At 46.3% G+C, this 27,078-nt stretch overlaps 1 long non-coding RNA gene across 2 annotated transcripts in view; it reads right to left on the bottom strand.

Moving 5' to 3' along the window:
• LOC135983527 (uncharacterized) overlaps positions 1 to 27,078 on the bottom strand; it is a 139,369-nt gene that overhangs the window by 94,240 nt on the left and 18,051 nt on the right. The window lies entirely within an intron of this gene.

Here is a 27,078-nt window from a genome sequence, read left to right as displayed (position 1 = left end):
ACCTGGGCTGGGACACTCACTTGCAGATGCAGTATAGACATATCCTCTAAGGTCCCTTTGCACAGCTTGAGTGATGTAAAATGGCCTTAGTATTAATAAGAATTAGGCCCTTTGTCTTCATCAGCTCCAAGCTTTTGCTGAAATGAATAGAAACGTCTCCACTTCTATGAGTAAATCTGTTTAGGAGAAAGCAGTGCTCCGTTTGTGACATGGCCGGGAGTTTTTGCAGCAGGAAAGCATATTGTGGATAAACTGGTTTCATATACCCCATGAGAGTTAATAGTTTAATTCTCTAACACAAGTGGAGCTAGAGGTTATGTTGTTAAGCTGATTAAGGTAAAGTTGAATAATTAATTAAGGAGAGGTCATGGTGGGTGGACAGTCCTGTGATGCTGTGAGTTCCCCACCCCCACTTCAAGTAGCTGAGTGTTGGAATTGCTTCATGTAAGCATCTGTCTGGAGTAAGTTTTGCTGTGGCGTTGCCAGGAAAATTATAGCAAAGGACATCAGGTTGCATAATTAATGGAAATTATTTATGGGCTGTAAGCATTGTCATGCAATAGAGTTCCCATACCTCCTGCAAGGTCCTTGTTATGCTGGAAAGTGTTAATGGCTGCTATCAAGCAAGCCTTTGATCTATAGACAATCACAGGCCAGACCTGCTAAGCACCAATCTTTCAGGCTGAATGGAAAGAGCAATTAAGCCCCTTAATGTAGCAAGATAGGCGGAGACAACAGAAGCCACCACCCAAGGCAAAGAGCTGCCTGACAAAGCCTGACCTGAAGCTAAGGACATGTCTTCAGTGGCAATGTTAAAGTGCTGCCACAGCACCCAGTGCTCTCAAAAAGCCACCTCTGTGAGGAGAATAGCTACCAGCGCTGCGAACATGGCTCAGTGTGATGCACAATGGTAACAACAAATAATCAGAACTGAACACAGGTGGAAAGCATGTTGCTTGAGCAAGCCACAGAGTGAAATGTTTTTGCACGAAATACCCATTGATTGATTTCAAATCATGAACACATTTATGAATATGAAACTCTGTTCGTCAACAATAAATTTTCCTTCATTGTTTTTCCTCTGTTCAACTCAATGAACATTTTCACAGAAAGCGTCTGCTCTCATCATAATTTCTTTGATTTTTGCATCAGAAAATGAAAATCAAAATGCTTTGGCTGAAACCTGAAAAAATGGGCCAATTTTGTTGTTTACTTTCATCAGCTTTGGACTGAAAACTTTTGGTTCACAGTAGCTAAAACATTTTGTGTGGGGAAGTAGTGAGGAGTGGGGTTTAAGTTAAAATTGTCCACTGAACACTGACAAAAATGAAAAAAAAAAAAGTTTTCATCAAAAATTTGTTGGCAGAAAAAAACTCTTTATTTTCTTACCAGCTCTATGATTAATATTTGAGAACCCAACTAAACTAAACTAAACTGGTAGAATCAAAGGTTTAGCGTGAAGGGAGTGATCGGCAGTTTAATAGTTTCTGCCTACAGCGATTGCTTCCTATAAATAGGTAGATGTTTAAGGCCAAAGGGGACTTATGATGTGCTAGTCTGATCTCCTGTATAACACAGACCAGAGAACGTGAAGTAATTTCTGCCTCAAGCCCATGAGAGAGAGTGGTATACAACTTTAAGGGTACGAAAAGTAAAACACTGCCAAAGACTTTATGTTAAGATTTTCAACATAAACACAACCAGCATGATTCACGGCATTGTTCTCAGAAGCAAGTTGCTACAGGCACAGGTTATCATGGGGAAACAGAGCACATTCCAATAACCACCTCTCTAATAAAGAGGTTTCATTTCTCACTAGGTGTGGGTAAATATTACATCCGGGCTTGTTTGACTAGGTGGGGAAGGAACCTTTTCCTGGTGGATATGATGTGTTTGCCTGGGATACTGTGTGCGTTTTAGGCACCAGCCTCTAAGACAAACAGAGCCATCTGTGGAACATGCTGCTTGTGGGTAGAAACGAGGTGAGGAACGTTTGTGATGGAACAGTCAGGGGGGTGAGCACGGAAAGAGCTTGAGTAACCAGCAGATCCAATGTGCTCTCCTTTCACATGCTGTGCCTTACTGCAGGAGTAGTCCCATTGGGCCCCATTACGAGTCTGTGTAGGGGAGTAAAGGGCCATTTTGTTCCTCTGTGTAATGGGTCTCAGTGCAGAGGGGAGCTGCTGCTCCTCCTCCTGCAGAAGTCGGCAGGGAAAGGGTGGGTAGGGCTGCAGAATATCTCTGCCCCCAGCACACTGGTCAGTGCAGCGACAATGGAACAGAGAGGGGAGTCAACTGTACTGGGATAAAGAGCTCCTGTACATTACATCCTCCCCACAGAGCAAGAGGGCCAAGCATATTTATGCAAATGCTTACAGCTAGGCATGAGCTTAAGTGCTCTGTTGGACTGGGGCCTAAAATTGTTCAGAGATGTTCCCGCTCATTTACAGTAGAAATGTTTTAATAGTTGCACCAGTCATTGAATGGATTAGTCACCAGGTCTTTAAAGAAGGGCAGCACGTGGGCGGGCTGGGGGAAGGGTTGGCCCTCATTCTGAAACGGTGAGCCATCAAGGTTCATACCCTTAGCCTGGTGACTGCAGCATTATCCAGGTAGAAAGTCCGTAGATCGGGCTGTCGGATTCCCGCCAGGGACCTTCGCGGCCCCCCAGCTACAAGGCTAATACAGGTGGTCCACTGCACACTGAGCTCTGTGACAACAGCAAGTATCTAAAGCTACCTGCCAGGTGATTCAGTCTCACCAACACCAGGCCTTTAAAAATGGAGAGTCACTGCCCCAAAAATCATGAGATTTAAAAAAAATAAAATAATAATAAACTTTTCAATTGCCTTCTGAGCTCTTCAGGTCCATTCAGGTCACATTCACACGCTTTTCTCAGCAGCCATAAGGGCTCGAAATGTGCTATTTTAAAATGAAAGCAGAGATTCTCACCTAAATCACATGCCTCCAGTAGCTGGGGATTTAAGAACCATGCCAAATATTGCAAGACTCGCAAGAGTTGGCAACGCCGGGTGACCTAATTAATGTCTAGGCGATGGGTTTGTGGCGGTGTAGTTCTGCATTGCGTAGCACACTGCCACTTACAGACAAGCTGGGAATGTGAGTCTGAGAGGCAGTTACCGCATTTCTAAGCTATCCATCCAGCTTCTCCCACTCAGGAGGGAAGCGTTTGGAGCAGGGAGGCCTGCAAATTCTGCAGGTCCTGAGGCTCTGTGGGGGGAGAGAAGCTGCTTCCCCACAGAGACTGAACCACCCTGCAGCGATGGCTGACCCGGAGCTCCAGGGAACCATGCTGCAGCCGCCATTTCCACCCCAGACCTGCACACATACCTCCCTCGCTGAGCAGCTGCAGGCTGGAGTGAGAGCTAATGCCGTATGGAGCAGTGTTATCTCCCACACAATGATCCGCTTGGCAAGAGAGGGGCAAGGCCCGGACAGCAGCTGTTGCTCTGGCCCATGGAGCTTCAGTGGGCTCAGCATGGGAGGGAAGGCCGTACCACAGGAGTTCCTGCTACCTACTTCCACCCGCCCCCTAACTTGGATCAGCTGGGTTCTGCTCCCTTCCACTCACTAAAGAAGAGGGGCATGTTATAGCCCTAGAGGGAAATCATAGCCTTACTCATATTGGGTAGAGCTGTTACTCTGTGAGTAGGCCCAGGGGAATCAAGGGAGTAAGGTACAGTAGAACAGAATCAAGCTAAGTCTTCGAATCATCTTGCGGTCCGATTCCCATTGGGGACCTGGCTGCAAGATTAAAGCAGTTACTCTACTGTGCCACCAACTATCATCTCAGCATGAGTAAAGGGATCAGAATCTGGCCCATAGTAGTTGGGAGTTTCATTCATTCACTCGATTTACAATATAATAATAAAAGCTAGTCGAACATTCTAGGGATCTTGGCCAAATATTTAAAAATACATTTTAATGCCCACCCCCAACCCAATACTACTAAATAAATAACCAGACAGCACAAAAATATACCAGCTGCCCCATTTTTCCCCTAAGGTTCTCTAGCTGCTGCTACCTAATGACATACAAAGTAAAAGTAAAAATCAGAACAATTTCATCACAGTGTGCAGGAAAAGTGCAATAAACCACAACCCTAGTCACCATTGTGGAACACTCCCAATGGAAACCATTGTTGCGATGGTTTGGTGAGCTTTTCTTGATAGCAAGGTACTGTAAAGAAAACAAATTGGGGGCAACCAAGAAAGCCAATATATGAATAACAGAGGGCACTAGCATCCCAGGTATGCATCTGGGTGGGTGGGAAAAGAATGAGTCATTATCCTAATGGAGAGTTACCCAGGCAATAAATGTGTGAGTAAGCATAAAACGACAATGAATCATGATTGCATGGGCAGAACTGGAGCAGGCTTGTTAGGGATGGGCACAGTTCAGAGTTGAAGTTTGGTTATCATAAGAATGGCCATACTGGGTCAGACCAATGGTCCATCTAGCCCAGTATCTGTCTTCTGACAGTGGCCAATGCCAGGTGCCCCAGAGAGAATGAACAGAACAGGGAATCATCAAATGATCCATCCCCAGTTGCCCATTCCCAATTTCTGGCAAACAGAGGCTAGGGACACCATCCCTGCACATCCTGGCTAATAGCCATTGATGGACCTATCCTCTGTGAATTTATCTAGTTCTGTTTTGAACCCTGCTATAGTCTTGGCCTTCACCTCGCCTTGCCATACTGCATGGGCAGGGAAACAATTAGTGTTCTGGCACTAGTGTGTCAGTGCACAGGCCTGTTGTTGAGCCCACACCAGCTCTGGGACTGAAGCAGCTTTTCAGGCCGGCTGTGGCAGCTGTCCACCCCTTGTTCATTTCAGGGGATAGGGCGTGAGGGCGTGGCTAGCCGGAAACATCCACTGTCCGCAGAGTTCACACCTGGTGCAGCCTACAGCAGGCAGTGACCTGGTAGGGGGTGCAATCTGTATTTGATGCTGAACTTCTCCAGGGTTGTGCGTGAACAATTCACTTCTCTAGGGTTGGCCAAATTCTGATTCTCACCAGCAGTCAGAGCAAAGGGACAAGCAAATAATAATATGATCAGGCTGCCGGGTGTGGATGCAGAGGAATCTTTGTAGCTCACAGAGGAGTAACTAAAGAGCAGTACATAAGCAAATAAAAAAATAAACCCAACACCACGGAATCAAATCCAGAGACAATAAAGAGAATTTTCCCCACGACTTATAGAACATTGCACAAGCCAAATGACAGCCAGGTAACTCCAAGTGCCACACAAATGTAAGGACTTAGCCAAGTATTATCAACATCTAGTATTATTTTATTAAATTATGTCTTTATAAAAAGGTATTTCTCCACATTTTGAACATCTCTCTCTCTCCCCTTCTGAATTTACTACTCGCCTGCCAAACTTTGCTCTCATCCAGGAGTGCTGGCAGTGCTATCTAGCAATGAGACAGCTTAACAAACACATGCGGCAGAAACAACTATTTTCAACAAAGGAACCAATCAAGCCCCATGGCAGTGGATCCAGATTCTTGATAAGCAAACAACCCGCATTAATTTACAGGAGAACAACAATATGGCTAGTTGGGGATTAAGTTCTTTCTTTCACTAGATGCCATAGTCAATGGCAGACATACTTTAATTGTACTGGTCCGGAACACCCACCTACAACGCTCTTAAAAATGTAGATTGGAATCCAGCTCTTCAGAGAGAGCGCTACCTGCCTTAAAGAGAAACAGGACTCATTTTGCTCAGCCCAACAGTTTAAAAGTTGTACACGGAAGACGCGCTTGTCAACAGGTATTGTGAAAGGTGTTTGAAAACTAAGGCCAAAAGTTTTCAAGTTTGTGGTCTAAATAACAACCTTATTGTGTTTGTAGAACGTGCCCGATGTGTTTGTACAATGTTGAGCACAGTGGGGCCCTGCTCCATGACGAGGCCCCTAGGCACTACAGGAATACAAACGATCAATAATAATGTTTTGGAAATGATGAGCCTGCCACTACATCCAGCAAAGTCAATGGGAACTTGAGAAAAATCGGGCCACTTTTAGTTAGGTGCCTCAAGTATGACTCTTAGGTAGCCATTCAGCAGTTCTATCTGTGACAAAATGGCCAATGTTGGTATGGTGGGTCCCAAGCTTTTCTTGGCGGAGGGGTAGGACACCACCCCCTTGCCCCTGCTCTTGGGGCACCAACGGCCCCACTAGTGGCCTGGGAAGGCAATAGAGAAGGGAAGCAGGGAAGGAGTCTGGGTTTGTTTCTCCCTCTGAGCCCCAGACCCTCTCAACCCCTGTGGGATTTTTACCCTCTTCCCCCTTGGGTAGGGTTATCCTTGGTCCTTGACGCTGGGGCAGGGTCTCTGGTCTTTCACTTGTCAGCAACACACCTCCGAACTCCAGTCCTCTCTCCTTCCTCACTCCACCCTGTCTGCCTGAAGCAGAGGGGTTTTATTAGGTTCCTGACAGGGCCTTAATTGACTACACGTGCTCCAATTAACCTGTAGTAACCGTCCCTAGTCTATAGGGAACCACGCCTTAATTAGCCTATTGCTTATATATCTCCCCTCTCCCACTGCTCCCTGGCCCTGCTGTATCGCATCTCCTATTCAGCACTTGTTTAAGTCCCATTCATTTAAATGGACTTAAGCACATAAAGCTTAGCATGCATTAAAGTGCTTTGCTGAATAGGTAGGGATTTGATCCTGAGCGTTAATGCTTAGCTGAATCAATGCTTAACAGCCTAACTTTGGGCACCCAATTTTGAAAATTTAGGCCTGAGGATTGAACTATGCTTGACATGTCTGACTATGCTGCTGGTGATGGCCACCGTATTGAGGAGCAATATAAATTAGGGGCAGGCAGCAATCTAGTGTAGTAATCGGGTTTACAGATCTACCCTGTGAGCTCAGCTGTGAAATAATATATGAAAGTGATAACAAATGCTGATGGGGAAAGGTATGAAAGGAGGCAAATACTGAATTAGTCCAGATAAAAAGACCTCCTGATATGACAAGGACTGTGTTAGGATCATGCCTGGTAAACAAGAACAACGTGGGACTGAAAATTAATGAGCCAAACTTGGTGTGTTGAAAATTAGGCTTAATTGGTGGACAAAAGAATGAGGGGATGGGCTAATCCACCCATCACTCCCTTTGGGGAGAAAGAGGAGCTACTGGAGCAAATTTCACCATCAGGGCTGCCACCCCCACCATTTCCTGGGACCCCAAACCTTCTTTGTCCCAACCCTGACCAGACCAGGCACAGAGAGAAGGATCCAGATGACATCACCACCCCTACCAGTTCCAGCTGAATCCCCAACTCCACCTGCAATGAAACGGGATTGGATTTTAACACCAGCAGCTCCTGCTCCTCTCAGCTAACTTCTCTTTTCCCTATAAGGACAGTTATTGTCCGCTAAGTCAGTGGTTCTCAACCGGGGTCAGGGGCCCCCTGGGGGGTTGTGAGCAGGTTTCGGGGGGCCGCCAAACAGGGCCAGTGTTACACTTGCTGGGACCCAGGGCAGAAAGCTGAAGCCCCGCTGTGGGGGGGGGGGGGGCTGAAGCCCAGAGCTCCCAGCCTTCTCACCTGGGTCTGAGGCTGAGCAATGTAGCTTTGCCGGGACCCCTGTGGCGTGGGGCCCCGGTCAATGGCCCTGCTTGCTATCCCCTAATGTTGGCCTTGGCTTTTATATGCAGAAAAACAGTTGTTGTGGCACTGGTGGACTGTGGAGTTTTTATAGCATGTTGGGGGGAGGGGGGAGCTCAGAAAAAGGTGGAGAACCCCTATGGTAAGTGATCATCCAATAGGGGGATTTTCCTTCTCTCCAGCTAAAGGGAAAGAAAACAAAGGGTGTTGTTAAAATGAAAGCCGTGTTTAATCCTTTACATTTCAAATGCTGTAACTGTTTTTCCTTCTTTTCTTGATCTCTAGTAAAAAGATTAAAAGGATTCTTAATGGTTGTTTCCCATGGTATGAAACAAACTGGTGTCCCTGTATACCAAACCTCTAGCCCTGTCTTCGATGTTGGACAATGACTGTTATGTTTACACAGTTTAGCCCTTATATTTCATCTAAATTAATACAACAAGTCCCCACAGCATGTCTTGTCAGAGACTACAATCCATTTTCCACCCTGTTTTTAATGACAGGTTTCAGAGTAGCAGCCGTGTTAGTCTGTATCCGCAAAAAGAACAGGAGTACTTGTGGCACCTTAGAGACTAACAAATTTATTAGAGCATAAGCTTTCGTGGACTACAGCCCACTTCTTCGGATGCATATAGAGTGGAATAAATACTGAGGAGATATATATACACACATACAGAGAGCATAAACAGGTGGGAGTTGTCTTACCAACTCTGAGAGGCCAATTAAGTAAGAGAAAAAAAACTTTTGAAACTGTCTGTACTGGGCTATCTTGATTATCACTTCAAAAGTTCGACAGTGCAATTAAAACTGCCATTAATCTTTTTGAGTTAATCGCATGAGTTAACTGTGATTAATTGACAGCCCTACTAGAAATCCCTTTACTTCTGTCATCCTTTTCTGTTCTTTATTTCTCAACAGCTCTGCCACATGCAGTGGATTATATCACTTAATTGCTTGCCACTTTGGACTTGATTCTCAGCTTCCAATTTAAAACAAAACAACCACAAATCTTATTGCAAGCCAGCAACTGATCGAATGTTAGCTGCATTTCTTGAACATGACATGTGACAGAGCAGTAGCGGTGACTTACCCAGACATACATTGGTGTTTTGTAATAATTGTGGGCAGAATCCTACACCTTTGACATCCATGGCACTTTTACCATTGGCTTCAGCAAACTGGGCGCCTATAACAGCAGAGCTATCCAGCTGCCTAGCACCTTTTATCCAGGAAACCTAGAAACACATTTTACATTGTCCGGTACAGGAGCCAGGAAATTCAGTGCTTATTATGATGTACTCTTTATAGCGCAGTGGTGCCAATGAACCCCAATCAAGTATCAGGCACTATGCAAACAAGTCAGTCGCTGCCTCAGAGAGCTCAAAATCTGGAGGTAGACAGGCTGGAACAGGTGGATGAAACAGACAACAAGGATGGAGGGTTGGGGGGGGGAAGGCGGGTGGGATGAGGTAACGGTAAAACTAAAAGGGTGAGATCCTGACCCCATTGAAGTCAGTGGCAAACTCCCATTGACTTCAGTTGGGTCAGAATTTCTGCCAAGATTTACTCATAATAATGGAAGTCTCCGCTCACACTGGCCTAACCAATGGCAGATGGCAGTTCTGGTTCCCGTGCATACCCGGGTGCAGAATGCAGATAGTCAATGGTTAGTCATACTCAGAGTTTAAAGGCCAGACGGGACCACTAGCTCATCTTGTGTGATCTCCTGTATCTCACACGAGCCCTCCCTCTGCTCCCCTGCAGGATTCTGATGGTCTTTGCCCTTGGATAGAACCTGCAAGATTGGGAGGAGTCTCCCTGCACCACTGACCCCATGCACATGGGCAAGGGCCATGGATAATCTGTCCCTGTACATAGCTGATCTCATTTCCTCCTTCTCTTTAATCGCATAGGTAGAGCAGATTCTGGGAGATGCAGAGGCAGACAACAAGCACCCAAGACCTGAAACCTGCCACTCAAGGCATCTTTACCAAGGATGAGGAGTGAATTCACCAGCCAGTTCTTTGGACCAGAAGTAAGTATGTGAAATACACTCTGTTAATTATATGAGCCAGAACCAAGTCCCAGTGATTAAACTGCAAGTATCCTAAGAGTTTGCTTGGAAGTAAAAACTTGGCAACAAAACAGATGATTTGGATTTGCCCCCCATAATTGGCTTGGCAGAATGTACACGGTGATGCAACCACCAGCCTTCTGGCTGAGGACTGGATCATACACGTGGGAGCCCATTCATTCTCCTCCATATTGGCCAGAGAATTCACCATAATACAATGTAAAACATTCCCTGCATGCCAGCAAATGGGTGCTGTCTCCACAGAGCTCCAGCCCCCTGCTAGCTCAAGGACAATGAGATTGGGACCAGAAATTGACCCACCTGTAGGCTTCCTGCACCACAGCATATGACACTACTGCTAGGTCACTGCATGGTAATTAATCATCTGCATGTTAGGTGGCACTGGCTTGCCATTATTCATTAGGTCAGAGGTAACTTTTTGCAATCCTTTGACTTTGCCATAAAAACAGTTCTTAGTTCTACCTTAAAAAAAAATCATCATCAGGAAACACCCCAGAAAGATGCATGGTACTTTCAAGACATGCTCCCAAGTCCACCTGCTGCGGCTGGTAGTCATGACTTCGGAGACTTAACATTGCAATGCAAAAAAAACTTGCATCAGCACATTGTCTAAGTCAATATAGAATTCAATGGCAACACTATATCAGGGAACTAGAGGAATGAGAGGCCAAAAGTCAAAATCAGTGAAAAGAGTGAGAAAGAAATGGCACGAAAGGAAATACTGATCAGGAAGCGAATATAAAATCACTGCAGACAAAACTGTGGATGACACAAAGACTGTCAGAATGGTAAATAATTATGGGGCTGGTACATTTATGCATCAATATTAAGTACAAAGTGGTTCAGTATGTTAGCTGTAGATGCCGCGTTTTGAATATCCTGATCTTTGTGCATTTAAATTCTCCATAACAACATCAAATCAAGGGATATTTTTGTTCCTTTTAAGATTTTGCAACATACACTCAATTCCAATATACAAGCAACCCTGAGAAAAATTGGCTCAGGGGCACAAGGAAATCTGCGGGTGATTATTGTATTAATATTATAAACTCTTTGTGCTGGGGACCAGAAATCCCTGGTCAAACACATCTATCATAAGGGAATGTGCAAGTAAAGCCCCAGTGGGAATGCTAAGGTACTGATTTTCAAACAACGAATACTCAGCATTTTCTAAAACTCAGCCCCTTTAAGGGGTGTCAAGCTGGGCGCCCCAAAAATGGTCGGAACCCAAGATCACAAACACTTTCACTTTTTTTAATATTAAGGCAAATATTTTTAGGCATATATTACATTTATACTCACTTTAAGAGCCCTTTACGCGGCCAGAGAGGTACGAAGAGGCCACAGTAATTGCAAATCAGGCCCTTAGTATTCTATCTTATTTTTCTCCCAGTTTTTGAACAGGTGGCACAGCAAGCTGGAAACCCCCCATGCTGCTCATGTCACTTTCTTGGCAACATTTCCCCTGCCAGCAGTGTGCTCCCAAGTGCCAAATGTAATTAAAACCTATTTGCAAATCCATTTTGCTGTGGTTCACACTAGGGGAACCTTTCAGAGAAGACTGGGCAGAGCTCAACCGATTTGTTATGGAAAATCCATATTCAGACTGAGCTGTCTAATAAACCAAAGAACAAGCCTGAGATGCTACCTGAAGGGGAAATTTTCTAAAGTTCCTAAGTCCCATTTTTCAAAAAGGATTTAAGGAGCTAGGAGCGTAAGTATCATTGAAAGCCAATGAGGCCTAAGCTCCTAAGGTCCAGATTTTTATAGATATTTAGATGCTTAAAGACGTAGACAGACGTTTAATGGGATTTTCATAAACACCTTGGTGTCTCACTCCAATTGAAATCAATGGGAGTTAGGCACCTAAATACCTTTGAGGATCAAGGTATTTAGGCACTTGAAGACTTTTCCCCCCAACACTTTTTCTCAGCAGTTTTGTTTGACAGTCTATCCCCTTCTGTATAACAAGTCACCATGCCAGCGACTTGGCGGCTACAGAGGGCTAATGGTCACATGCTTGGCCCCCTCAGTTGATATCAATGTAGAATATTTTGATTCTGTGACTGCTCTTTCTGGGATACTATTCCTAAGTCCCAGTTCAGAAAAGTACTTAAACACATGCTTCACTTTAACCTTGTGAATAGCTCTGTTGATGTGACCGAGCCTACTTTTATGCTTAAAGAAAGACATGTGCTTCAATACATTGCTTCATCAGGCTTCTCATGCAATATGGACCATCATGCGCTGACCTGCAGTGATAGTCTAATTGTCCTTTGTGTCACACGCAGGGCCGGCTCTCGGCACCAGCAAACCAAGCAGGTGCTTGGGGCAGCACATTTTCAAGGGCAGCATTCTGGCCATTTTTTTTTTTTTTTTGTGCTTCCGGCAGCAAAGGCCTAGAGCCGGCCCTGGCAGCAGCAGCGCGGGGGGCGCCCTGGGGTTGCTGCGGTTCGCGCCGTGGGGGAGCAGCACTCACACCTTGTGGCTGGGCCGGGTGGGCTTCGAGCGGGGGACACTCAGGCTGAGGGACACCCCACGGGGCACACGGAGCCGCCTGCAGGTGCCGCAGGGCAGCCGCCCCCCAGCGCTGCAGCCGGGGCTGGGCGAAGCGGCCCGAGCCGCCCAGGGACTGTGGCAGGGTGGCCAGCAGCAGCAGCAGGAGCGGGGCTATACAGGGCAGGGTGCTGCCGTGCAGGGCCCGCGTCCCACTCTCCGGGGCTACGCTGCCCCGGCTCCTCAGCCACCTGCTGGGGTGGTCCCCCGGCTCTGCCCTCCCGGGTCCCAGCCGGTCCTGGAGGCGGGAGCCCTGGATGGAGGGACCCTGGGCTGAGGCGCGGCCCGGGAGCCCCGCTGCTTACCCTGACCCTGCCAGCGCCGGACCGGCTGGAGGTGAGGGGGAGCGGGCAGAGTCATCACTGGTGGGGGGGAGCCCAGGGCTGGGGTGGCAGGGGGTGCACGTGGGGGGGGGAGAGAGAGACCAGGGCTGGGGTGGGGGGCAGCCAAAAAATCTTTTGCTTGGGGCGGCAAAAAACCTAGAGCCGGCCCTGGTCACACGACAGCCAACAGCAAGAAAGAGTAACTCCAGAGACACAGATTTTACATTTTAGAAGTTTGAATCATAAAGGTCAATGTTCCAACACTATGTGATAATAAATTATCTTCTAATCCTCGGTCTTTGATGATAGCATCTCAAATGCATGCACATCAGCTGGTTGTGACTACAGGCTGGGTTTCAGAGCTGATGACTACAGCAAGGTGGCTATTAGCCGTGTGTAGTTTAAAAAGTCCTCTGACACATCAGAATACTTCCGTGGTCACCTTTCATCCCCAGATCTTTGTGTGCTTTACAAACAATTAAACAAACCTCATGGCACTCCTGGGAATGCAACCAAATTAATCTCCCATAAGAAGCAGTGAAACCTAGCTAATTTATGTGGCTTGGGAAATTAGATAGGAGGTTCAAGGTGTCATTCCCCCTCCCCTCCTCTAGCATAGAAACAGTTAGAGTTACTGTTGCCAGCTTTCTTGTCTAGGGACCTTAGTTTACATTTACAGTTTGGGGTGGGGCACGTCACATCTAAAGTGAATACAGAGATTGCACCGTGCGCTTTGAAAGGAAAACCATCAGTGAAGGAAATGAAGAGCCCAAAAAACATTCAGGTGGCACCTGCACATCCCCCCGGCCTCCCACTACACATGGATTTCAATGTCAACCTCTTTTCCCTATAGGCCATCAGGAATGGCTCTCTGGATCGCTAATGGTTCACAGGACAGAGTGCAAGAGAGCCAATCAGTTAGCTGGTTTTCATCATTCCCCCTTTTTCTAAAATATGCCACAAAAGACGACTACCTCACCCGAGGCAGCCAATGACTAAACACTTTCTTAAACCTCAGACTGGGAATTTGTTACCCACATGAACTGAAGACATGCTCCCGCTCAACCACAAGGCATGAGTGGGATGCAATAAGTACTGGGTAAAAGCCTACGGGCCATATTATGCAATGAGTCAGACTAGATGATCATAATGGTGCCTTCTGGCTTTGACAGCTATGGATTATTTCCTACCATTCTTTACAGTGCAGCTAAAAGCATTAAACTGCAAAATAAATGGTCCCTCTTAGGTGCCTATTAAGTATCTGGCCTCTTGGGACGTGGTGAGAGAGTACAGCTGAGTCACCCTTCGGCACCAGCCTCAGCGCTCTCAATAAGGTGTTCAGCTGACTAAGGCGAAAGGATTTCCACCCTAGGTATGTGGGGGCTGAGTTTTAAAATGATGCCAGTGCTAGCACCGGTGTGGGTCATATGAGATTCCATCCAAGGGTTCCCCACTGGATCCATGCTCTCCGCCCTGTGGAATCACCATGGAAACAAACCCGGGCCTCAGCATTGGGAACCCTTTGAAAAATCCACCTGTGCCAAGGGTGAGCCATGCTGACTGGCACATCAGACCGCAGCAGCACCACGGAGCGCACAGCACACCCGACTCCCACAGGATAATTTGAGGGAATTCGGGGTTGGGGGAGGGACCTCAGAGCATAAAGGTAGGTATAAGCAGAGACCAGTGGTGGATGCTTACAGATTCAGAGGGTCCCAGGGCAAGTTAATGCTGACTGTGTCTCTTTTTTAAAGATGTGTGACAGAGACAAAGAGCTCCAACTCAACCTGTCTTGTGTTACATTTACGTACATCTATGCAGCCAAATCACTCACAAACACGCCTGGGTCTTCATTCATTCATGAATGACAGTTCATTCAAGAAAGCAGATCTCACACTGTGGCTTGTGCACCATACCAGGGACTGAACCATTGTGGCTTCAAGCCCTGCTACTGCCTCAGTTTCCCCTCTTCTTCCTTAGTTAAGAAAACTTTGCCATGTAGGTGTTTCCTCAATAAACTCTGCCCTGTTGGGAGTCTAATGGACAGAGTCTAAACTAACACTCTAAACCTTCCAGCCGTCTTTCCCAGGCGAAATTAGTTCTTTGCTGCTTATAATGAGTCAGAGGTGTGTAAAGAAGCCTTCATGCAAATGGGAATCAGGCCCTAGAGATCCCTTTACACACAGCGGAAATATTTTCAGTGTTTATCTGAATCCAATCTCTGCAACCTTTTGAAGTTCTCCCATCACAGTAGGGCTTGACCTACTATGTCAGAAGAGTGTACGCACATGGAATTACTCCAGAATAGCTATTCTGATTTAAATTCACACCCTACCTTAGTCCAGAACAACTTTCATATGTAGACAAGCCCTAAGTAAGCAGAGGTTCCATTCTGCCTGTTGCTTTACAATCAGTTTCCCACCTCAGCTTGTAGGTTCGTCATAGGAACTTCCGTTCCATGCTCTCTCTTTCTGCAGATAAAAAGTCCCGTTGCTGCAGGACATGATGTGGGATCGTTTCCTTGGCTGCTACCTGCTGGCATGCGATGCTACGTGAATCCAGAGAACAAATTCCCGCTGTGGGAGGAGGGAACGGAGATTTATCAGAATCAAAGATCACTGAAACAAGGGTGCTACATTGGGCATGCTGCTGCTCTTCTCAATATCCCACACCTAGGACTGGGATGCAGGCAGCACTAGGTGTTTTGGTTTTTAGCTTTCATGAATGACATCTGTGCAGGGCAAAGGGCCTCTGTCAAAGAAGCCACTCAAATTGCTGGCATGTTGTTAACAATGGGGGGGGGGGGAATTATAATGAGATTTAATTGACTCAACCCAGCCTTATTAACAGAAGACCTTAGGGAGATCCTCCGCTGGTTTAAACTTTAAATCACTGCAGCATCATTGACTTCAGTGACACAATGACAATTCAGATACCAGCTGGGGATCTAGCGTGTGGTCTAATTAGATTGCTGTAGCCTTTGTAGAAGTGTGGGGCATGGGGTTCTGCCCCCATAAAGAACATCTAATAGTTCAACCTTCTTCCTATGTGGGATGGATCTAGGATTTCTCTTAGCAAAAGAGAGATGGACTGTGTATATGTTTCTATTTTCTGATGATGAATGTGGCCTTTTGGGACCTTCCTTGGGTAGAACGATCTCCAAGCCTGCCCTCTGCTTCTGCTCGATGCCTTGGTCTTGCAAGTCATCTATCCTCTCCCAGGATAGCGATACTGTTCCCCAGCACTTCGGAGTGAGAGTTTCTTGGATTCCCCCAATGCTGAATGAATCCACCAATCTTGTAGCCAGATCTGTGTCTCTTGTCAGCTAGAGTAGGCCCCATACTCAATACAGCTTTCAAACTACGTCATGTCACAAGCACAGGAAGAGTAATTATTAGTCTGGGAGTCCAAAAGGCAATAGAGATGTGCTGCCGCAGTCTAGCTTTCGATTTCTGAGCATCATGTGAGCTCTTAAGCTTGTGTTCCTAAAAGGAGGTGACATGTTCAGGTCTGGATTCTTCATTAGGCTCCTCTGTTCACAGTCAGGCACATAAAAAAAGGCAGCCTGACTTTCAAAGGTGTTGAGCATCTGTAGCCGCCATTGACTGGAATTGAACACTACCTCTTGAGCCCGTGAACGGGAGTCTAGTGTTAGAAACACAGGTTTGACCTTATTTTTAGGTCTCAATCCTCGGGGGAACAGAAAAGAAGCATAAACCACAAGCCAATATCGAACCGCTCTCCTTTAAGTGCTGCAGCCCCTTCCAAAACCCACGTCTTCCCCAGCTCTCCCTTAGCTGTCGCTTCAGAATTTAATAGCAACGTCTTCTGTGCATCAGCCAGCAAAAGATGCTTGTGGAGCAAAGAGCTCTCATGCAACTCATTCTTCTGCCCTCCCCCCACCACAGACAAAGTGCCTCACGTGGTAACTAGCTTGAGCTGTTTATTCTTCATGCTTTGTATGAGTGTGTCAAACCCAGCTGTGCTGTTCTCAGCTTGGGGATGGAGGGGGAAAGAGAAGGGACTGGTAATATCATGAGGTAAGGGGAATGTGAGTCACTTTGACTCATTCACCCAGAAGCTTGTTTACAAACATCATTCCTGTCCTCAGAATTCCCGCACTCGGGGCAACAGAAAAATAGATCATTCCTGTGGAAGACTACGTATCCGTTTCCAAGATGAGACTGCAGCTGCGTGGTTTGCTCTGGATGAGGTAACCAAAAACCCCACCTGCAGATCATACGGTCAACAAGGAGTTTGTGCGTGAGTGTGAGACCAAGAGGTAGACACTACCGACAGACAAATATGGGGAAGGCAGAAACGGATCTGAATGCCAAGCACAAAGAACTGGTGTCAGAGTTTAAAAAAAAAATACAACCGCCTCTGAAACAGGCAACAATTTAGCTTACAGGTAGAGACAGCTGGGTCCTAGCTCCCTTGGTACGTGACTCCACTAGAGAGAGTGGCCCAAGACTCTGAATTGAGACCTAGATTCAGATCCAAATCCAAATCTCCTCAAAGTTTGCTTGTAGATAGAATCATAGAATATCAGGGTTGGAAGGGACCTCAGGAGGTCATCTAGTCCAACCCCCAGACCAAGTATTCCCATTCAGCCCATTACAGAGAGAAACTTGAAATTAGATCCAACTTATCCATCGCTTAGTGGGGTCGGAGGCAGCAGTTCTGATCCAGTGTTCTAGTTCAGGCCGATGTCTAGTCCTCACCAATTACATGCAAAGTTAAACATGAAGGGTAAAGTTTTCCTCTTTGAAACTGGCTGCCAATCTCTTCTCCTCGGGGCAGAGACCTGGTGCACATTCAGTAATCCTTTCACTGGCATCAATGGAAGGTCTCATGCAGACTGAATGCAAAATTTCAATAGGATCTGGTCAATATGCAGCAGCAGTCAACAAAGCGAACAGAATGTGAGGAACCATTAGGAAAGGGATAAATAATAAGACAGAAAATATCATATTGCCGCTCTATAAATCCATGGTACGCCCACACCGTGAATACTGTGTGCAAACTTTTGGATTGGTGACCCCTTTCACACAGAAGCCCCCCTTATAAATTAACAGCACAGTTTTTCACATTAAACACTATTATAAATGCTGGAGGTGAAGCGGGGTTTAGGCATGGAGGCTGACAGCTCATGACCCCCACATAACCTCACGACCCCCTGAGGGGTCACGACCTCCGGTTTGAGAATCTATAAGGTCTATAAAATCTATAAGGTCTAAAAAATCATGAATGTTGTAGAGAAAGTGAATAAGAAAGTATTATTTACCCTGTCACATGACATGTGAACCCGGGGTTGCCCAATGAAATTAATAGGCAGCCGATTTAAAGCAAACATAAGGAGGTATTTCTTCACCCAATGCACTGTCAACCCATGGAATACATTGCCTGGGGATGTTGTGAAGGCCAATGATATAACTGGGTTCAAAAAAGAATTAGATACATTCAGGGAGAATCGGTCCATCAATGGCTATTTGCGAAGATGGTCAGGGACTGAACTCTATAATTGCCCTGTTCTGTTCATTTCCTTTGAAGCATCCGGCACATACCACTATCAGAAGACAGGATCCTGGGCTAGATGGACCATTGGTCTGACCTAGTATGGCCATTCTTAAATAGAACACTATTTATCCCTTACTTTTTTTTTTTTCAGGATGAGGATGAAGGAGATCAGACATCAATGTCTTTATGTTTATTTATCTCCGCAGGGGGGTTGCCCACCCATTGTATACTCAGACTAACCTTCATTCTACACAAACCGGCTGCTTTTTCCCCTGTTTGTGCCCGTAAAGTTAATGGCATCAGAAATCTCGAGTCATAAAACAGAAATGGCATTAGGCATCCCAGCGCGATCTCAAGCTCTGCCCTCTTTATAGAAAATATTAACTCTTTTTAAGATCTTTGTGACACATTTTAAAGGCCATTGTCACAAACGTAGCCCTCGGCAAGTTAGGAGGGGAACGGCTGTTTCAGTTGCTCCATCGATTGAGCCATATTAGCCGTTTCCTTTGTCTTTATTTACGACACAGTGTGGATTGACCCAGGGTAGCTACAGTCATGGTAAATTCCACCACAAAAAAAGCCATTACGTGATTCGACGCAGCTCAATAACGCAACAGAGGGGCACACAGGAAATGAGAGGGAAGCATTATTTATGGGAAATGTCATTTTGGAGAAGTTAGGCCACTTAGTGAGGGTCTGTTAAAGAGCCACTTAGGCCATAGGGGAAATGTTGCACATAAGTTGTGTGGAAGCTCTTTCACTATTCCAGGGCAGGGGAATTCCACTGAGCTGGTGTACTTTGAAATGTCTGTTTGTTTGAATGAAGCTAGAAAGGGACCCAAAGTGGAATGTGAAATCTGAACAATCCCGGATTTCCAGGGGAGATTGAGATTCACAATCCAAGCCCAGCCTTGCCGTTTCGAGGCTCATTTAGATCACAAAACGGACACGTCATGTTTTTAGGTTTCTGACAGTTTGAGCCAAAATCTTACTAGATCCCCTCACAAAAAAAAAAAATTCACAGCACCAGAAAACCTGCAATATGCCCTAACCCTGGGGTAGCTTGAATCTGAACAAGGAAGCCTAACCTAACCTCGATCCAGATCTGCATCTCAACCCTGCCTCCTCAGCATACAGCTAACGAAAAGGGAGATTTGTTTCTTAAATAGGTTCGGGTGCTTGTTCCCCATTAGAATTCACACGTCTCGGTGAAGATGCCAGGTGAAGAAAAAGCTCCGAGAACAGGTGAACCCCAATGATCCTTTTATTAAAATGCAAATTGTTCCTAATTGTTCCATAAGGAACAAAAATCTACCCACCGCCTGCATTCACCAACCCCAGCAGCTGACTCCCAATCTACTCCCACATGCTACAAACCCTCATAATCCCCTCCTGACCACACCACCTCTCTTGACTGTAGGGATCCTTCCCATTTCCCCTGCTCCACTTCATGCCCTGACCACGCCCCATCACCACTGCCTCCCAGACATCAGCTTCTCTCTGCCATGTGGTAATGGTAAAGAATCACAGAAAGACTTGGGTTCCTCTAACCCTGAACAAGGAACTCTGTTAGAATCATGAAAACAGCATAATTCTAACGCTACCCTCATTGTTTTTTTCCTTCACTGTAGAGCTTCTGTCTTCTCAAGTCCCTCCTACCGATCATCTGGCTACTGATTTAGAGAGACAGCACACATCTTTACAGACCCTACTGATTCCCTCCCTGCAATCAAGACATCCCACTGAACTTCACCCTCTCTCCCATTGCTCTCATTCGTGTTATCAGAGGTCCTCCCAATGGGCCAGTCCTGCCCCTTCTACCCCTTGGTAGAAATGGAAAACCTCGGATTCTCCTTTCCAACCAAGCGCAGAGAGATGGACTATAGACTCAAACCAAAATTTTCTAAACACAGAAGTCATGCACACATGTATTTGCATTTGCCTTTGGATTCCTACTCAGCAGCCTTCTATTGTGCAGAGCCGCGTATGAATCCAAACCCAGTTGCAAGTGTGCATGCTTGTTTTATATCCCATGGAGCATGTATGCCCTCTAGGGGAAAACACACACACACATATATCTTATCGAGTAAAAATAATTCTACCAGTGGGAGCCAGAAAGGGACATCCGAATGCTTGAACTGTAGCAAAGGAGCAGGTAATGGGGCTGTAACGTGGCTTTATTTCTTCACCGCATCGTCAAGTAAATGTGGAACATATGCAACAAACTGCAACTGGCTGTGTCTCTCCCCGCTTTCCATCCAACAGAAAAATCAGGCCTGTTCAAGAAGTGGTGATTATCTTCCCTTCGAATGCCTGTTGATACAGCATCAAATCCTCAGCCGGCGTGAATCGACAATGCTTAATTGCTGTTGCTGGAACTTTGCTGATTCACACCAGCGGAGGATCTGGCCCATGTGCTACTAATAATACTAGTGACCAGCGTGTGTGGTGACGTATTCCTTGCCATTTTTTTTAATAGTTAGTTAAAAATAGGACATTGACAATATGACAATGCATCATTGACCCATTCACTCAGGCAAGTGTGAGAGGAATAGAAGGAGGAGCCACACCCAGCAACCTATACTAAAGGAGGAAGTGACCCTGCCAGCCACCAAAGACCCCACTCAGGGTCCTCTTTAACAGGCAGTTAACACCGAATAGATAATCTGGGAGTTAGAGGGTCGGTCTCAGGCTCTGTTGGGGAAGGACCACATGTGAGGAGAACAGGACTACTTGTGGCACCTTAGAGACTAACAAATTTATTTGAGCATAAGCTTCCATGGGCTACAGCCCACTTCATCAGATGCATAGAATGGACCATATAGTAAGAAGATATATCTACATACAGAGAACATGAAAAGATGGAAGTTGCCATACCAACTCTAAGAGGCTAATTAATTAAGAGGATCTATTATCATCGTCAGGAGAAAAAAAAACTTTCGTAGTGATAATCAAGATGGCCCATTTCAGACCGTTGACAAGAAGGTGTGAGGATCGTATTTCCCCATGTTAAGTAACAGACTAACACGGCTGCTACTCTGAAACACGTGTGAGGAGGATGTGTTGGCCTTAATGGAGACCTCCAGGGATGGGGAAAGCTTGAGTGAGCATCCCTAGTTGGCTCTGGCCAGCGTTCGGGCTGGCTTACTGTGTGTTTTTGTATGCTTTGCTAGAGCCAGGCCGTTTTACTGCCCACTACATCAACATGCACTAGGGAGCTCTGAATGAGCACCAGCAGGGCTTGCACACAACAGCTGGTGTGCAACACCACGGTGCCCTTTAGAATTCACACCCTCTGCAGACGAGCTCTTTGTGGCCCGAAGGTGCTGATGCAGAGATCAAATCCCGTTCGATGCCGGCTTGGATTCAGCACTCTTCACGTGGGATTTTAGGGAACACACTTTGGCCCCGCTGCAGAATGGCAATAACCAAACTCCAAGCACAAGGCCTGTAGGAGGGCACTTTTACCCATGATCCTGTGAGCGTCCCACATGTTCCAGGGGAAAGTGAACTCCGCAGCTTGCTTACCAATTGATGCTACACCTACTCCCCGACCGTGATCATGTTGGGGCAAAGTGTCTGACTCTTTAAATCAACATGGTCTCACCCCATTAATTCAACCCTCCTCTAATGCAACCCAAGCCCTCATACAGCAATGCCTGACACCCCGAGGGAGGCAGCGGTTGGCATCACTGCCAGAGGATACTGTAGTTTCATTTTTTATTGCTCCAACCAGCACATGGAAGAGGGAAAACCAATCACAATATTAGCCACAACAACCAGTGCCGGGGCATCAGTAAGGGGGCGCGGGTGGCTCTGTCTGAGCTCTAGAAATGGTCTCGCCACATTTTGATTTTTTGGTAAATATTTTGTAGTGGTTTGGACAAACTTTTTCACAAAAATATATGGGAAAAGTGTTCCCATTATTCAACCAGCTCTATTGATTCCTACTGCAATCCAATGAACGTGTATTTTATACACCATTCCTGTTCAACTGCAGGCATTTGGGGGGAGGTAGTAGCATCTGTGATCCCCTCAAGCCCCTAAAAATGAATAGAGCCGTCACACATTATTTTCATTGGCGTGTGTTAGCATCCAGACTGTCCTCTAAGGCACAAAGCCACTGAAGACACCCTGAGACATGATTCCAGAATAAACAACGAGGAGTCCTTGTGGCACCTTCGAGACTAACAAATGTATTTGGGCATAAGCTTTCGTGGGCTAAAACGCACTTCATCAGAGGCATGGAGTGGAAAATACAGTTGGGAGAATATATATATACAGGCAGAGTACATGAAAAGATGGGAGTTGCCTTACAAGTTGGGGTCAGTTCTAACGAGACAATTCAATTAACGTGGAAGTGAACTATTATCAACAGGAGGAAAAATCACTTTTGTAGTGGTCATCAGGGTGGCCCATTTGAAACGGTTGACAAGAAGGTGTGAGTAACAGTAGAGGGAAATTAGCATGGGGAAATTAGTTTTTAGTTTTTGTAGTGACCCATCCACTCCCAGTCTTTATTCAGGCCTAATTTGATGGTGTCCAGCTTGCAAATTAATTCCAGTTCCGCAGTTTCTCGTTGGAGTCTGTTTTTGAAGTTTTTTGGTTGAAGAATTGCCACTTTTAAGTCTGTTCCTGAGTGACACACAGGCTGGGCGGTACTGTAGCGTGATGGATGGGGAGGGGAAGTGCTGGTTGGCTATCGAGAGGGAGGTGAGGGAGACAGAACCACAGAAGAGTTACAGAGAGGGAGCCTCCAAAGGTTGGGACAAGCATCCCTACTTGTCCTTGGTTATCCCAACTCCTCACTGACTCAGACCAGGATCCTGGCAATCATGCTGGTTGTCCTGCCCTCCCCGCCAATGGGATCCAATAGACCCTGGTTTAAATCAAACACTGCACTGCCTTCTCAGTGACATGGCAAAGGACGCTTCAAATAGGCAACCCTGGAGAGCAAATATCTCATCAACAGTCGCCCTGCCCAGTGGAAAAAAACAAGGACTTTTTTCTGGCTAAGACATGACTACATCCGGTTACTTTCCATTTAATTCAATTCCCTATTTTTATTTATTTTAGACGTGGGAACTTTTTGAGCTAGTAAAATAAGAGACTGGCCCAAGGTCTAGAGCAGACAAATGCTGAACAATCTGCCCAGGTAACTCCATAAACGCACTGCTGAGTTGCCATAAGCCAAGGACTCCAGCGCAGGGCCTCTGACAAGCCCCGACTAGCAATTGTGCAGTGGCTTTGCAATGGAGATAAACAATTTCTGGAGATGACTCTATGCTACGACCAACAAGAGGCTAACAAGTCTCCAGGGGTGAACAGCTCATACATTAGTGACACACCAGCCACCTAGTCCTAGAAAATACTTAGTCCTCTAGAATCTCAAGGGGTGAATTTCACCCCTCTGCAGAAAGTCAGCACAAAGCCTATACACCACTTAAGACACAAGATAGGGTTTGAGTGGTGACCGAGCCTCATTATGCTCTCTAGGCCCGAATGAGTTCCACCCTAACTAATCTACCAACCAGAAACAGGCAGAGCAAAGCGGAGCTGATATTTTTTAAAAGCCTTAAAATTCTTCTTTCAGATGGATGCTAGCATCCCATGGACGCTGGGGTCTGGGAGACGACCCAACCAATGAATTTCAAAGATGTAGACTCATAGACTCATAGACTTTAAGGTCAGAAGGGACCATTATGATCATCTAGTCTGACCTCCCGCATGATGCAGGCCATAAAGCCGTCCCTACCCTTTCCCTTGACTCTGCTGTTGAAGTCCCCAAATCCTGTGTTTTAGTGACTTCAATTGGCAGAGAACCCTCCTGCTAGCGACCCCCGCCCCATGCTGCGGAGGAAGGCGAAAAACCTCCAGGGCCTCTGCCAATCTACCCTGGGGGAAAATTCCTTCCCGACCCCAAATATGGCGATCAGTGAAACCCCGAGCATGTAGGCAAGATTCTCCAGCCTGACCCTCATTAGCCATTATACTATTTACCTGCCATGGTACCGTGTTCCTTTGACTAAAATCATGTTATCCCATTAAACCATTCCCTCCATAAACTTATCTAGCTTAATCTTAAAACCAGACAGGTCCTTCGCCCCCACCGTTTCCCTCGGAAGGCTGTTCCAATATTTCACCCCTCTGACGGTCAGAAACCGTCGTCTAATTTCAAGCCTAAACTTCCCCACGGCCAGTTTATATCCATTCATTCTCGTGTCCACATTAGTACTGAGCTGGAATAATTCCTCTCCCTCCCTGGTATTTATCCCTCTGATATATTTAAAGAGAGCGCAACGAAGTGAAAAGCACAGTCTGCGTGAGGATAGGACTCTCTGCTCTGTCGGCGTAAGGCATCAGTGAATGCATTGATCTGCCTTTAGTCATTTATAAATGGGGTTGTGTCATTCCTTGGCCTATGACCTCTTGTCCATTCAGCTCTCCAGCTTGTTTAGGCCACCTTCTTCTTTTCCCCTACCCTGCTGGGCAGGGTTCCGGGGAGGGGTGTAGCACAGTGGTTGCTTAAGAGATGTGGTGACACAATACCGAACCATGGTGATGCAACATCTGCCAAACTGACCTGCCTGCACCTAGTTCACTGGATTCAAACACACTGTGCTGCAATTTGTGGGCTCTGCTCATCAGGCTGACTAATCACAAGGCTAACTGCTTCCCTTGCAGAGCTCCCCCAGCTGGTACAAACACTCCATCCGGCAAAGATAAAGCCTGGATTGGGCTGAACAATTGTTATAACAATCTGACTTGGCTTGAGTTTTTGCTTCCCTGCTTGCAACGTGTGAGAACTACAGCCCTGAGCTGGAGCGGACCTCCAAATACCCAGATTAAGCAGTGATTCCAATGAAGTCAATAAGGTTACATCTGTGAGAGCCCGGAGGATGAGAGCAGAGATTCAGTCCCAATATGTGTACTCCCATCTTAATCTCCTCTTTGAAATGTGTATATGGAAGTGAAAACGGTGTTCCTCCCATTCTGAAATTATGATTTGCACTGTATTAGTGTAACACCGACAGACCCCGGTCGTCAGCAGGCAGGATCGAACCAGGGGCCTTGGTGCCACTAGATGGGACAGAACACCACACCCAGGAGGTGTGGGGGTTACATTAGCACCTAAAGGACCCAACTGAAATTGGGGTCCCATTGTGCTAGGTGCTGTACAAACAGCTGGTAAGAAACAGACTCTTCCCCTACTGCTTTTGGGCAGGGACTTTAGGACACACAGCAGGTCAGTGGCAGGGCTGGGGCTAGAAACTACCTCCAGAGTCCCACTTTAGTGCCACTATTCACTGGAGGACATGGCCTCTTGAGAGTCTACGGAGATCACTGAGTTATGGGATATCCCGACTGCTACTCAGTAGTCATTTATGATTGGAAGGGACAAAGCCTTGGAGAACATAATGTTGAGACTTACCTTGCATCAGCGGAGGGTAGGGGGAAGGGATGCACAAGGTAACATAATGGGTCTTTTCTGTTTGATTGCTATGAAGTTCCCTAGTTTCTCTCTGCAGCCATAAGGGATTATACATGTCCAGGGCGGTTCAAACTGTGTGCCACTGTCTCTCAGGGCACGAAAAGTACACAATTTCTTCTCTCTCTCTCCTTTCCTTAAGGAAAAAAAAGCCACTTCGAACAGGCATTTCAGCTCATTCCTACCAAAAGGGTTGGCTGGATCACCCATTCCATGACTCTCTAAAAACCCCCACAGATTTATCGTATTCACACAATCGACCAGCGGATGACCGGACAGAATTGTGATTGTCATTAGCAAGCGGGAGTGCCTAAATCCAGATACCTAACTCCATTAGCAGGCACACAAACAGGGAGCCCCAGTAGTTGCCAATGCACTAAGTGAAAATCAGGCCGTTTAGTGAGACGTCTATAGATGGATTATGGGGGCACATTCTCACTTACATTGAAGCCCCTTCACATTGTCAGAGTGGCGTAAATGAGAATCAGCAACGGGATGTCTGACTCGAGGCACTTGGGTTAGAAAATTTTGGCCCATGTTTAAGGTGACTGGGACCCCTGACTCAATGGTCAAGTACAGTTGTTTCTACGTAGTTTGCCCCCATTAAAGCAAAAGTAACTATTAGAGCAGAAACCTACAGTAACAATGATAATAACCAGCTAACGCCAACCAGAGATGATAGCCAAGAGGCTGAAGCTTGGATTGTAAATATATAGGGCCTAATTCTTAGGGTCGCTTCGATTTTACCAGTTTTATTCAGTCTTCACTGAGGTAAACTCCAAATGAAGTTGATAAGAGTCTGCCTGAGTTACAACTTAGTGAGGCCCTCACTGTTTGGCCCACAGAATCACAGGTTCAAATCCTCTCAAGGGCAGTTCAGTCCCTCTGAAGCCGACCGATTCTATTTAATTTAGCGTGTGAGCAAAGTGCAATGGGAGAGTAGCTTTTGGATCAGACGTTCCAAACCAAGGTCTTGCCTTACTAAAGGGCTCAAAGCGACTCTGGTTCTGTATGCACGCCAAACCTATATCTGTGCCAGCAGATGTGCAGCTTCCTATTCAAGTGGGGCTATGTTCCTTTCAAACCAATCTGCACAGGCAATTACCAATTTGTGCATACAAGTCAGGCAGTTAGGGCTGGTCTACACTAGGGGGGGATCGATCTAAAATACGCAACTTCAGCTACGTGAATAGCATAGCTGAAGTCGAAGTATCTTAGATCGATTTACCTTCGGTCCTCACGGCGCAGGATCGACGGCCGCGGCGCCCCCGTCGACTCCACTACCGCCGCTCGCTCCGGTGGAGTTCCGGAGATGACGGGGAGCGCGTTCGGGATCGATATATCGTGTCTTAACGAGACGCGATATATCGATCCCCGATAAATCGATTGCTACCCTCCGAAACGGCGGGTAGTTTGGACGTACCCTTAGATGCACAGCTACAAGATT

The sequence above is a fragment of the Chrysemys picta genome, chromosome 5, assembly GCF_011386835.1.
Source record: "Chrysemys picta bellii isolate R12L10 chromosome 5, ASM1138683v2, whole genome shotgun sequence".
Classification (NCBI taxonomy): Eukaryota; Metazoa; Chordata; order Testudines; family Emydidae; genus Chrysemys; species Chrysemys picta.
Note: the sequence above shows the minus strand (reverse complement) of the source record. Positions and strands in the feature narration are given on the sequence as shown.